This window comes from Urocitellus parryii, chromosome 6, assembly GCF_045843805.1.
Source record: "Urocitellus parryii isolate mUroPar1 chromosome 6, mUroPar1.hap1, whole genome shotgun sequence".
Classification (NCBI taxonomy): domain Eukaryota; kingdom Metazoa; phylum Chordata; class Mammalia; order Rodentia; family Sciuridae; genus Urocitellus; species Urocitellus parryii.
This window is the reverse complement of record NC_135536.1, coordinates 64,416,018-64,429,255: the sequence shown is the minus strand read 5'-3', so window position 1 is coordinate 64,429,255 and position 13,238 is coordinate 64,416,018. Positions and strand designations below refer to the sequence as shown.

Genomic DNA, 13,238 nt, shown 5'->3' with positions numbered 1-13,238 from the left:
ATTGTGTTTAAATTTTTTTTTTTTTTGGTAGTTGTAGATGAACAGAATGCCTTTATTTTATTTGTTTATTTTTATGTGGTGCTGAGCATCGAACCCAGTGCCTCATACATGCTAGGCAAGCGCTCTACAACTGAGCTACAGCCCAGCCCAAAACATTGTTTTCTTCTGTTTTGATGAAGAATCTTTAGTACACAGGTTTTCTTAGTATTGACTTTCATAACTGTCATCTGGGGCGGTTATCTCAGTTGATTTTTTATTTCTGAAGGCCTATTCTAACTCTACATTTATCTGAACTTACTGAAGAACTCCTCATTACTCAGCACATACTTTTGTGAAGAGATTCTTAGGAGTAATGGCTGACATTCTCCATATTGTGGTTTGTCTGTTGTGTATGTGCCTGTGGATAACTTGGCAATCACTCCCTCAGCAAAATACCAGCCAGTGTGGTTCAGCCAAAGTTTAAAGGAATAAAATAACTGCAACAGAAGGGTTTTCTTTCTTTCTTTCTTTCTTTTTTTTTTTTTTTTTTTTGGTATAATGCTGAGTGATACTATTCTTGGTTCTTTTTTATTGAATTGCTTAGGTAGTGGGCAGTGTTTTATTGCCATAGTTGGTATTAATAACAAAACAAACAACCACCAGCAAATGGGAATACCAGGTAATTCAGATTATCTGCTTTTCACATATGAGGCTAAAAACTCTTCCTTTAACTAAAAAATGTGTGCTTAGATCAGAATCTGATTTAGAGAATGAAAAACAACATATTATCTGTTCTTTCTAGGATCAAGTTTAGTGGAAAACGGGTGGTTTACTAATTTTTTCACACACATAATTTGAGAATATATTTTATGTTTGTCAATTTTTTTGAAAGTAGGGTTTTTGGGGCTTATTTCAACTGCAGTAGGAGGAGGTACTGATTCACCAAATTGTGTGAATTAAGGGCATGATCAAGGAATAGGCCATTGAAAATGATGGGCCTGCAGTATTAAAAGTGCTTTGATCTTCTGTTTTGACATGCTGAGTTTATCTTTAATTATATGTGATGACATTTGATTACTATACACTTAGACTATTATAATGTGGTTTGTAAAATGTAGTTTATAGTATGTAATAACTTCAACACCCGTTTTTTTTTTGTACTTATGAGTATGCAGAGTGATGTTTTAGTTTTGTTTAAATGAAAACTGTTGGACTTTTGAATTAGCAGACATTTAAAAAGTAAGATATTTAGCAGTCAGGCAAAGTCTAGTTCCTGTAAAGTAAGGATTAGGAGTGTTCCTGTGACACCTGGTGTCTTATTTTACAGAGGTAACAGAATTATCTGTGGCGGTTTCCTGATCTTTCCACTAACTTGCTGCTTTACTTCAGGTAAATCACTTAAGTTCCCTGAACTTTTGAAAAATGAAAGCCTTAGACTAAATGATATCCAAGGTTTCAGTAGTGAAAGTATGCTTCTCCTATTCTAGGATGTCTATAATGGGCATAGTGTGCATGACATACAATAGAATTTCCAGACACTTTTTTTTGGGTGGTGGTGCTGGGAATTGAACCCAGGGCCTTCTGCATGTGAGGCAGGCACTCTACCAACTGAGCTATATCCTCAGCCCCTTCAGACACTTAAAAAAATATTTTTGTTGTAGATGGACACAATACCTTTATTTATTTGGTGCTGAGTGAGGATTGAACCCAGTTCTAAATGCTTGTGAGGCAAATGTTCCACTGCTGAGCTACAACCTCAGCCCCTTGAGACATGTTTTTTAAAAGAAGAATATTTTTTAAAAATTATTGTGTCAGTTAATGATTTTTGGTTTTGTGTTTTGATGTGGAAATGAGGTACTGAAAAAAGGAAAAGAACAATGACTTTTACAACTTCCAGGGAGGGGCAGTAGGGTAGTGGGTTACCCTGCTGTAGGCAGCAGGTATAGACAGCACTTTCAGTTGGAATTTCCTATATTATGCCAGTATGTTAATCTTTGGGATCTTATACTTTTCTTTGAAATTGTCTGCTTTGCTTGCATTTACATGTCCAGCCCTGGATTTACCCCAATTTAGGCAATTACATGTCCCACTTCTGAAAGGTCTTTAAAAGTTTGAGTCTAATTCTAATTCTCTAAGTGAAATGACAAAGTTATTCTTATTTTTCAAATAGTAGATAGATATAATAATTTGACCTTTAAAACCATTGAATCAAATTTGCCAATGTTTCTTATGGCAAAAAACAAAGCCAAAACTAACAAATCCTCCAAGCCCAGTGACTATTTCCAAAGCATTACTAGGGGCATAATATTCCATGTGTCTCTATCCTGAGTTTGCTCATTTTTGCCATACCCCAGTTCTTTTCTTTCTAAGAGGTAAAAATCTTATATTGTAAAAAGTCTGTCTCATAGAAGTATTAGGTATGATTATTTACTGCCTAAGAACTAAACAGTGGTGCTTTGGTTTAGATTTACTTACTGACTGGTCATAGTAGGTTTTGCCTGTAATGAGTACTTTGAGATTTTTTTGAACTAAAAGCATACAACTATATAGAGTTTGTGCCAAGTAAATGACACAGAAAACCCCAGAAAGGTATGATATTACAGTTGTATATAAAATTATTCTTTTCTGTTCACAGATTATAGTTGTGTTAAAATTTTATTAGCTTTTATTTCTTTCTGGAGAGTGTGTAAAAGTGAAGCCTTACTAGAAATCATTTCATGGTAGTTAACTGTGGACCATGTACTAATGGAGAAGAAAAGTAATCCAGATAATCCCAAACATTAGATAACTATTGCTCCTCTTGTTTGGTTCAAAGAACATGGGGGAAGAGCAGTTATGAATCAGAGTTGGGTGTTTAAATCTGGAAAACCCATTTTTGGTATATCCCCTGCCACAGCTCTGCAGCCTAGGCAAGATCCCTGAGATGGAGTCCTAGGCAGGAAGATGATAGGGGAAAGAGCAGATTACAGAGCTTAAGGCAGTAGCACCTGAGGTTCTCTTTCTTATTTACTATAGCTAGTGAGTATGAAGTGAACCTCAGTAAAATTCCAGATTAGGTCATTTAGCAGATGGTTGTTGAGTACTCAGAAGGAAAAATGATGATCTCTGGGAGCCAGCCTTAATTTTATATTTTTTTAAAAAGTTATGGTAGATTAAGATAATTTCTTTCTTCTTTAGAAATTTGTTAGACTGTTGACCATACCATATAAGTGCTTGAATTTTATAAATCTTTTTGACATGGTTTATCTTATGATTTCACTGTAGGCATGATGGATGAGAATGCTATTACAGTTATGTTGGTATGAAACTGGTTGAACAACCATCTAAAAAAGTGTTAAGTAATGAATTTATGTTAACCTGGAGGGAGGGTCTTGAGATAATAAGAAATCTATCTTTAGCTTTCTGTTACACACACACACATATATATAGCTGATATACTGATCAAATTTGTAATTCATATGCAGTTGGGAAGGATGGTTCAATTATTAGGTGATGGAGACAGGAATCAGACAAGGCCAAACATGCTGGGTTGATTGGCTTAACCGGTATGATAAAATTTACTGAGAACAAGTTCATAATGCAATGTATGATGCTATGTATTTTGGAATTAGGGAGAAATGGCTTAGATTTAGGGGTAGAAAAAAGACAATATCTTAAGTCAACTTCAAACTTAATATGAGCAATAATGTTGTCATGTTCCTTTCCAAAATTGCATTATGATCTTAGGCTATATTAATAAGAATGTCTGGAACAGGATTGATGACAGTCTTCTTTCTTCCAAGTCAGATTATTCTGTTCTTTTTTTTATGTACATTGTAGTTTTTTTAAAAAAATTTTCTAATTAGTTATACATGACAGCAGAATGCATTTCAATTAATTGTACATAAATGGAAGCATGTGGGCAGGAAAGATTATTCTGTTCTTTAAGCACATTCAGAAGAAAATGGCTAAAACAATAAGGCTTTTTTTCCAAATAACCAAACTGAAGAAAGATGTTTAACCTTTAAGGGGTCATAAGTGCCATCTCCTTATATTTATTTAAAGAGCATTTCTACAAAAGGGAGGTTAAAATGAGATTGTAATGTCCCAGAAAGCAAAATGATGACCAGTTATTTGATGGTATATAGAGATATAAAAGGAGAATTCTCTGTTTCTTAACTGATCCCCACCCCCCCCAGCACCCTCCCCCCCCAAAATGGAATGGACTGCACTGTGTTGGGAATTAAGTAGTGATTTTTCCAGGGAGTTGTTGAACTACCTACCTCTGGGCATGTGATAATAGAAGAAATGTTTTCATTAGATAGGGAGTAAAATTAGTTGATTTATAAAATTCAGTCTAACTCTTTTTGATGGTGTGTTCCCTACAACCAGTCTTACTCCTTGTCATTTGGCTAAGAAACAGAGAATCTCTTTGATCATAAATGGATAAATTGGAATATGTATATGTTATTATTAACATGTCTGTTTGCTTTTGCAAGGTGCTTTATTCTTGTCTACTCTTAAAATATCTTTCTGAAGTTAAAAGGACTTAACCTGTGAGTTTAGAAGGGAAAATAATGTTCTTTCCAGGAAACATTATTTATATTTGACACATTTTAATTAATACTACAACCAAAGTGATCATACTTTAACTGTAAGAAGATAATAATACAGGGTGAATATATATGACGGAATAGCCAAGGTCATTGGCTCGTTCTTACATTTGTTCTTTTATTCACTCATTAATTTATAATTTTTTTTGGCTACCTCTTAAATGCTAGTCACTCTGGTGGGTGCTAAGGAAGTTGAAATATACTACAGTTTCTCTTATCATTTATTTAAAAAATCTGTTACTAGATTCTCGTACTTATAATCTTCCAAGAAACATTTTCATTAAAAGAGTAAGTTTTACTGATAAAGAAATAAAAGAAACCCTGAAATACCCTGATATTAATTATGTCAGCTACTTTATGAATTCATACAAAAACCACACCTTTATGTACATTTTCAGTATTAATATTAAGTTGAAACTAAATTCTGAGGCAGAACTTGTTTTTTCAGAGTTGTTTCAGTTATTGTCAGAATATTCTATATTTCTTCTTTGAACTATCATTAATTCCCATGTTACTTTTTGAAAGGAAAAATAAAATGCCATGCTAGTGGTTTAAAAGTACACACTAACCTCTTTTTCTTTTTCAGAAAAAAAAAATCACCAAAAAACTATTTTTGCTCTCTTGGCTAAATAGGTTTTTCAGCTAGCTTTAATTTTAATGTTCATCATTTCTAGGTAGACAAGAATGATCTTGAAAAAAGAAAGCTTTTGAAATATTAAGCCAACAAAGGCATTGCCTGCAGGATAAGTTAATTAGTTTCATATTCACTGGTTATATGGCCAAGTTTTATCTTTGATTTATTCTAAAATAGGATGGTTATGGTGTTGTCTTTCATCTTAAAAGTATACCCTATTAACAGTAGCTTATAAATCATTATCAAACTAGGTAGGGTAAGTTAGTAGACCCTAGTTTTATAATTAGAAATATAAAATGAGAAATCAGTGCTTCTTTGTGTAACAGTAGTAAAAAATGGCTTAAGGCAGCGGTGGGGTGGGGTTCTGTTCTTTATCTTCCAAGTCTTATCTAAACACATCTAAGACAACTGCTACTATCATAAGGTCTTTCTTTGGTTTTCCAGGATTCTTTGACAAAATGTTAGCCCCTACCCATCAGTTATCCCATTCCTAATTCATGGTCTTCTCTGACTTTTCCCATAGTTATCTCAGATTGCAGAGAAGTGGAAAAACCATTTGTACATCCATGTTTATAGCAGCATTTTTTTAAATAGTTGAAAGGCAGAATCAACCCAAATGTTCATCAAAAGAGAAAGGAATAAATAAAATGTGGCATATAAATATAATGGAAAATTATTCATCATTAAAAAGGAAATTCTGACACATACCACAGCACGAATGAATCTTGAGGACATTATGCTAAGTGATATAGGCCAGTCAAAAAAACCAAATGGTATATGATTCCACTTATATAAGGTATCTAGAATAGTGAAACTCATTGAAAGTAGAATGGTGTTTTCCAAGGTATGGGTAGAGGGATATAGAAATTTTTTAATGGATAAATAGTTTCAGTTTTGCAAGATGACAAAGTTTTAAAGTTTGGTTGCACAACATGAATATACTTATAAACTATACTATCTTAACCATTTTAAGTATACAGTTTAATAGTACTGTTATATGCATTTTACTATAATTAAAAAAAGAATCTAGATGCTGTGTTGCATGCCTAGTATAATGCCAGCAACTTGGGAGGCTCAGGCAGGAGAATATCAATTTCATGGCCAGCCTTGCCAACTTAGTGAGATGAACTTAAAATAAAAAATAAATAAAGGGCTGTAGAAGCAGCTCACTGGTAAAATATCCTGGTTTCAATCCCTAGTACTGCAACAACAACAACAATAACAAAACTTTCAAAAATATTTCAAAAGATTTATTAAATAAATGCATTCACTTTACATTTAAAAAAAGATTGCACAAAAATGAAAAAAAAAAGTAGTCCTCCACTAAAACATACTGCTACTGTTTACTAGATAGACTTTGGTTTTTAGAATTTAATTAGAATATAAGACAAGATAACTGATTTGTTTATTCCACATGTTCAAAATTGAGCTTGGGATCTCTTCCTCTCAAATTAGTCTTTGCTTTCTTTATCTCAAGTTAGAAATATGGATGCCAGCCTACACTTATTTTTTTCTTTTCTATCTTTCTTTTTTTTTTTTTAAGAGAGAGAGAGAGGATTTTTTAATATTTATTTTTTAGTTTTCGGTGGACACAACATCTTTGTATGTGATTCTGAGAATTGAACTCGGGCTGCACGCATGCCAGGCGAGCGCACTACCGCTTGAACCACATCCCCAGCCCTTATTTTTTCTTTACCCTCCAAATACTATTGGTGACCAAGTCTTGCTAATTATATATTCTCTGCCTCTTTTTTTTAAATTAGGGAAATAAACCCATGGGTACTTTTATCACTGAACTACAACCCCAGCCATTCTTATTTTTTTATTTTGATATAGGATCTCACTAAATTGCTGAGGCTGTCCTCAAGCCTTTGAGCCTCCTGCCTCAGCCTTCCAAGTTGCTGGGATTGTAGTTGTGTGCCACCAGGCCTGGCTCTTCACCTTTCTTTGATCTACCTTCTCTACATCACTGGTGCAACTTAGTCATTCAGGAAGTACATAGCAGCTACAATGTGCCAGACTCTGTTCTGGTTGATTGAAATGTTTCACTGAACAAAACAAAGACCACTGTTCTGATGAAGCTTGTGGGGAAGACAGACAATAAATACTAGATCTAAGCATTAATTATACAAAGAAAGTGTTAATAATATTCATAGTAGAGAAAGTATTAATGTCATAAAAAAAGAAAACAGTAGAATGGAGGCTTGGGAGTGTAGGATTAGGAGAGAGTTTCAGTTTAGAAACTGGTGGTTTCATCTAAAAATGAAATCTGAGCAAAAACTTGAAGGAAATGAGCAATGAAAATATCTGAGGAAAAGGCTTTCCAGACAGAACTGTCAGAGCAATGGTTGTTAGAAGAGAAATTGTCAGAGGGGTTGGTTCAAGGAGCATCATGGGAGCCAGTGTGTATGAAGTGGAGAAAGCAAGAGGAAAAGCCATGGGAAAGGAGGCCGTAGAGGTGACAGTGGTCAGTTCATGGCAGGCCTGTATGGGGCAGTAGATGGATGGATGCAATAAACAGAGGGAAGATGCCTGATTATATTTTCAAACAATCACTATGGCTTCTGGTTTGAGAACAGATTGTACGAGCAAGGGATGAAACAGAAAGGTCAGTTAGGAATATTTCAATCAAGAGATAAAAGTGCAGGTAGTGAGAAGATTTGGGATATATATATTTTAGAGAGAGAGAGAATTTTATTTTTTAGTTTTCGGCAGACACAACATCTTGGTTTGTATGTGGTGCTGAGGATCGAACCCGGGGCCGCATACACGCTGGAGCGCGCTACCACTTGAGCCACATCCCCAGCCCAAATTTGGGATATTTTTTTTTTAAATATTTATTTATTTTTTTTAGTTTTTCGGCGGACACAACATCTTTGTTTGTATGTGGTGCTGAGGATCAAACCAGGGCCGCACGCATGCCAGGCGAGCGCGCTACCACTTGAGCCACCAAATTTGGGATATTTTGAAGATACAGCCAGCATGAGTTTCTAATAGATTAGATGTAAGGTGTAAGAGAAAGTTGAGATAAATCTAAGTTTTTTTGTTCTAAGTGGACTTCCCTGAAGGTGAGGTGGTGAGAATGTATTCATAGAGGAAGCACAGGGTCTGAAATTTTGAATTTACTACTGAGATGTCTATTAGATAACTAAGTAGAGAAATTGAGTAGGCAGATTTATGAGTTCAGAATTACAGTGAAAATGAATTTTGGAGTCATATGAAAATATATGGTGTTTAAAACCAAAGACTACATGAAATTTCCAAGAAAAGGAGTAGATAAAGAAAATGAATAAGAACCTAGCCCAGGCTACTTCAATACAAGAAATATGGATTGAGGCAAGGTTGGGGAGAGAAAAAGGGGAATCAACCAAGGAGACTGAGAAGAACCAGTGAAATAAAGGGGAAATCAAAAAGTGTAGTGTCCTGGAAGGCAAGTGAAGTAAGCATACCAGGGAGGAGAAAGTGATTCATCTCTAGGTCTTCTATGTCATTTCCTAAGTTATGGCAGTTCTGTCCCTAGCCCTTTCTCTACAGCCTATCAATCTTATACTCTGTTATCAAAGTGCTCTTTAAAACAAATAAGCAAATAAAGTTATAAAAACACAAAAATATTATTCTATGATTAAAAATTTGACTGGTATACTGGTATATACTTCTTTTCATGATGCAGATTTTCATGATCTATCATCTCTATTTCTCTCATCTATTACATTCCAATTTTCAACTTCTGCTTTGCTGAATCATTTACTGACTCATACTATCTCATGCTTCTTTTCTGGAATACAATATATTTTACTATTATTTATCTATCTGTAAGCTTTTTGAGGGCAAATTGTATTCCTAATTCATCTCTATCCCCAAACTTCAGCATAATGTGTGACACACCGCGCGGTGCCAAATACAATTTTTTTGTTGTTGTTCTTTTCTGTTTTTTTGCATAAAATCATTAGTCATATTTAAAGGAATTAAATGAGGGAAAAAGTCTTGTTTAATTTCATATTAAAATTAAAATTTAATTTACTTAATATTAAATATAAATAAAATAATTTGCAATAGTAAAACCATTATTGTTAAATGCTACATGTTTACCATCCTGACATTCTTCATTCCTTTGGTGACATTGAGGCTTTCTTCTGCTTTAACTTCATCCTACAGATAGCTCTTAATATTTCTTATGCTGTAGATGTGCTTGCACTGAATTCGCTCAGCTTTTAGTTTTCTAAAAAACGACTTTATTTTAACCTTATATTTTAAAGGATATATTTTCTAGATATAGAATTCTAGGTTGACAATACTTTGTGTTTTAGTACTTTAAAATTGTCATTCCATTGTATTCTTGCTTCCATTGTTTTTGATGAGAAGTCAGTAGTATTAGCTTTGTGCTTCTATATAAATGTCTTTTAAAAATTTCTTATAAAACTTTTTTCTTTATAACTGATTTTTACCATTTTGATTTTGATATGGTTTATGTCATTTTCTTTATGTTTATCCTGCTGTGTTGGATAGCTTTTATCTTTTTTAAAAATTTTTTTTTTTTTTTTTTTTTTTTGCTACCAGAGATTGAATCCAGGGGCACTTAACCACTGAGCATCACATCCCCAGCCCTTTTTATTTTTTATTTTGAGGTAGGGTTTTACTAAGTTGCTTAGGGTCTCACTAAGTTGCTGAGGCTGGTCTTGAACTTACAATTCCTCTGCCTTTGTCTCTTGATTTCCTTGGATAATGGCATGCACCACCAGGCCCTGTTTTTTTAAATGATGAAAAATTATAATTTCATCATTATTCATATTTTCATTGGTCATTAGTTTTTCAAATATATCCTGCCCTTGTTCCACAGATCAGTGAGTATTTATTAATATTGTCTTTTTTCTTCTTGTGCCTCAGTTTGGGTAATTTCTGTTCTTGTGTAATTATAGTTCATTGATCTTTCTTGTGCCTAATTTCCTACTAATCCCATTATGAATATTAATGTGGATATTCTGACTCTTATATTGTGGATTGCAGAATTTTATTGCTTTTCTATAAAGAAGGTTAAGTTTCTTTCTAGGAAGTAGTTTGAGTTAAATGTGGATCAATTTAATCCATCTGATACTTGTTAGAGTGTGTCTAGAGTTGTCTTCACTGTAGGGCAGTAATTCTTCAAGTATATGTCTGGAACAATCACCAATATCATTGTTACCTAGGAACTTGTTAAAATGTAAATTCTAGAGCTTTGTTCCAGAACTACTGAATCAAAAGCTCTGGGGGTAATACTTAGCAGTTAGTATTTTAATAAACCCTCCAAGTTATTCTGATGTACTCTTAACTTTTAAGAACCTCTACTCTAAAGCTAATTCAGCTTTACTGCTGGGGTATGGCCCTTCTGGAGTCTGTGTACAATGCTCTAGATATTAAATGAAGTCTCTCTACTATAGTTGGCCAAAATGTCTTACAGGTTATACAAGTTCTGGCAATTATTCAGATTAGTATTTATGATACTTTTTTTCTTCATGTTTATCCTGCTTTGCTGAATTGCTTTTATCTGGCCTTGTATAATTTACTCTGTGAATGTGCAGTTTAGCTTTCACCCATTAGTTTCAGAGTAATTTCTGTGTAGTTTGCTAAGTTCTCCTCTGCACAATTCGTTCTTCTTTAGTACTCTGTCCTGAAGATTCCTATCCTTTAAATTCTGAACTCTGTTACACTAGTACAACAAGACCTCTGCACTCTGGGTGGATTATCACTCTCTGTGTTGCATCCCCAAATTTGCTTCCAGATAGACATTAGGGTGATCTGGGGGCTGACATTGTACATTTTCTTATGCTGACTTTTGTCCAATATGTGACAATAATTTCTTTGTATATTTCCCCAATTTTCTCATTGTTTATGGCAGGAGAACGGGACTGATCCTAGTTAGTGTTGTGGCTAGAATTCCAGGTGCTAATTTTTGACACTACAAAAGTACTATGTGATACATAAATACTGTCATTGTTAGGACAGGAGGATTCAAACCTAATAGAAGATAGGAGCTATCCCTTCAAAGATCTCATCATCTATGAATAGACTGGTAATAAACTCATTCTAAGCCTGTAATAAGGCACAAAATAGAAACAGCATGAAATTATATAAAGACAATGGAATTTGAAATCACATAGGCTTAGTTTAAATCTGAACTCCATGACATTGTTGTGTTTCCATTCTGTTATGGAGATAACTAAACTTTGTAGTACTGTCTATAAGATTAAAATGAAGTTTTTTTATAGAGCACTTGGTTTGCAGCAAAAGTTCATTAAGTGCTGTTTCTTTTCTTTTTTTTTTTTTTTGTTTGCCTTATAGTTAACATAGGAGGAACAGTTAATTTTGTTACTGTAGAATTCTTCAGAGAGGCAATGACATTTAAATTATGCTTGGAAGGTTGAGTAGCAAGGACATTCTACTTTTAAGAAACTGAAAGGAGCAAGAGCTCACAGGTATAAAAGGTGGGGAAGCTTGCAAATAAACTTAGGAAAATTAGCATAGTCCATAACTTTAAGAAAAGCAGTTTATATCTTTAAAAACAATCTACTAGGAGGAAAGTAAAAATGAAGGTAGAAAAGAACAAACAGGAAATCTAACCCATAGTAAAAGTATACTTCCTTAGGCCATTACTATTTACTGCCATGACTAATAAATTTGGGAAGGCTTGTGGAAAATTCCTGTGGGCTGGTATTTTCTTAACCACTATTCGAGACTGCTTTAAATTGGTATTCTAAGCTGATCATTTCATTAATATTAAGTTCCAGACCACGGTCCCAAGTTTCCAAGAGTTTGTCAAACTATTTTTCTTTGTTATCTGTCTCCTTGGGTTACTTTGTTGTTTTTTTTTTTCCTCCTCTTATTTCTTAGATTTTCTAAGTGATTGATAATGTGTGAGTACTACAGAGACTTTCTGAGACTCTAGTATGTTCACTTTTATTATGAATAATCTCAAGGACTTCATAAAGCATGTAACTAATGCACATTGCTCTTGGTAGGAATTCTAAACTTACATATTTTATTTCATTGAGGTTAAGATTTGTCTATTTTTTGATTTTTAAAGTATTAGTTTTTTGCACTATCAAGAATCAGATAACAGGTTGGTTGTAGCTCAGTGGTGGAGCGCTTGCATGTATGAGGCCCTAGGTTCCATCCTCAGTACCACATAAAAATAAAATAAATAAAGATATTGTGTCCAACCACAGCTAAAAATAATAGTGATAACAAAGGAATCAGATTACTTCCTGGACTGAGTTTGCCTCATTTCTCTAGTGGGTAACTTATCTGACCTTTAGATTTAATTTTGTTTTGGTATGTTTTCAGAAGCTCTGGAATGTTTTGAAAAAAAAAATGATTATGGAGAAGAGCAGTTATCCCTGAAAATGATGAGACCAGAAATGGGAAAAACAAAAGTCAAATATCTTCCTTGAAATGTGGATTTCAGTTATAAACAGTCCTTCTCTTCTGCCTCTAACACCAGTAATTTAGAAGTCTGTTTCTTGCTCTTTGTAGTAAGTGCTTGCAAAGAATCTTATCCCCAAAGATTTTTCACTTCATTTTTTGTTTGTTAAAATTATTCATGGGTTTTTGATAACATTTTTAAGTGGGAGTTATTTGGTTGTTGTATCAGATGATTTTCTGATTTCTAAGTTGAGAAAACTTGATTTCTTATTAATGTGCTTTGCAAACTTTTTTTTTTTCATATTTTCCATGGAGGGAATCATATAGTGACAATATTTTCTCTTCTTTTCCAAATCTCATACTTTTAAAATTTTTGAGTAGAAGCAGTGATAGTCGGACTTTGTCTTGTTTCTAATTTAAAGAGACTCCTGATATATAGTTTTTCATGTTCCTAGTTTGGTCAAAGTTCTGTTCTTTTTTTAAAATATTTATTTATTTTTAGTTGTATTTGGACACAATACCTTTATTTTATTTATTCATTTCTATGTGTTCATTTCTAGCCACTCTAGTTGGTATGTTGGGTGTCATAGTGTGCTGTTAATTTGTTGGGGATCGAAGCCAGGGCCTTGCACAAGCTA

General features: G+C 33.8%; 1 protein-coding gene and 1 non-coding gene across 2 annotated transcripts in view; one reads left to right on the top strand and one right to left on the bottom strand.

The window, feature by feature from the left end:
• Rad51b (RAD51 paralog B) overlaps positions 1-13,238 on the top strand; it is a 564,662-nt gene that overhangs the window by 133,131 nt on the left and 418,293 nt on the right. The window lies entirely within an intron of this gene.
• Positions 1,530-1,600, bottom strand: Trnav-cac (transfer RNA valine (anticodon CAC)). The gene has a single exon. It is a non-coding gene; the product is annotated as a tRNA-Val (tRNA).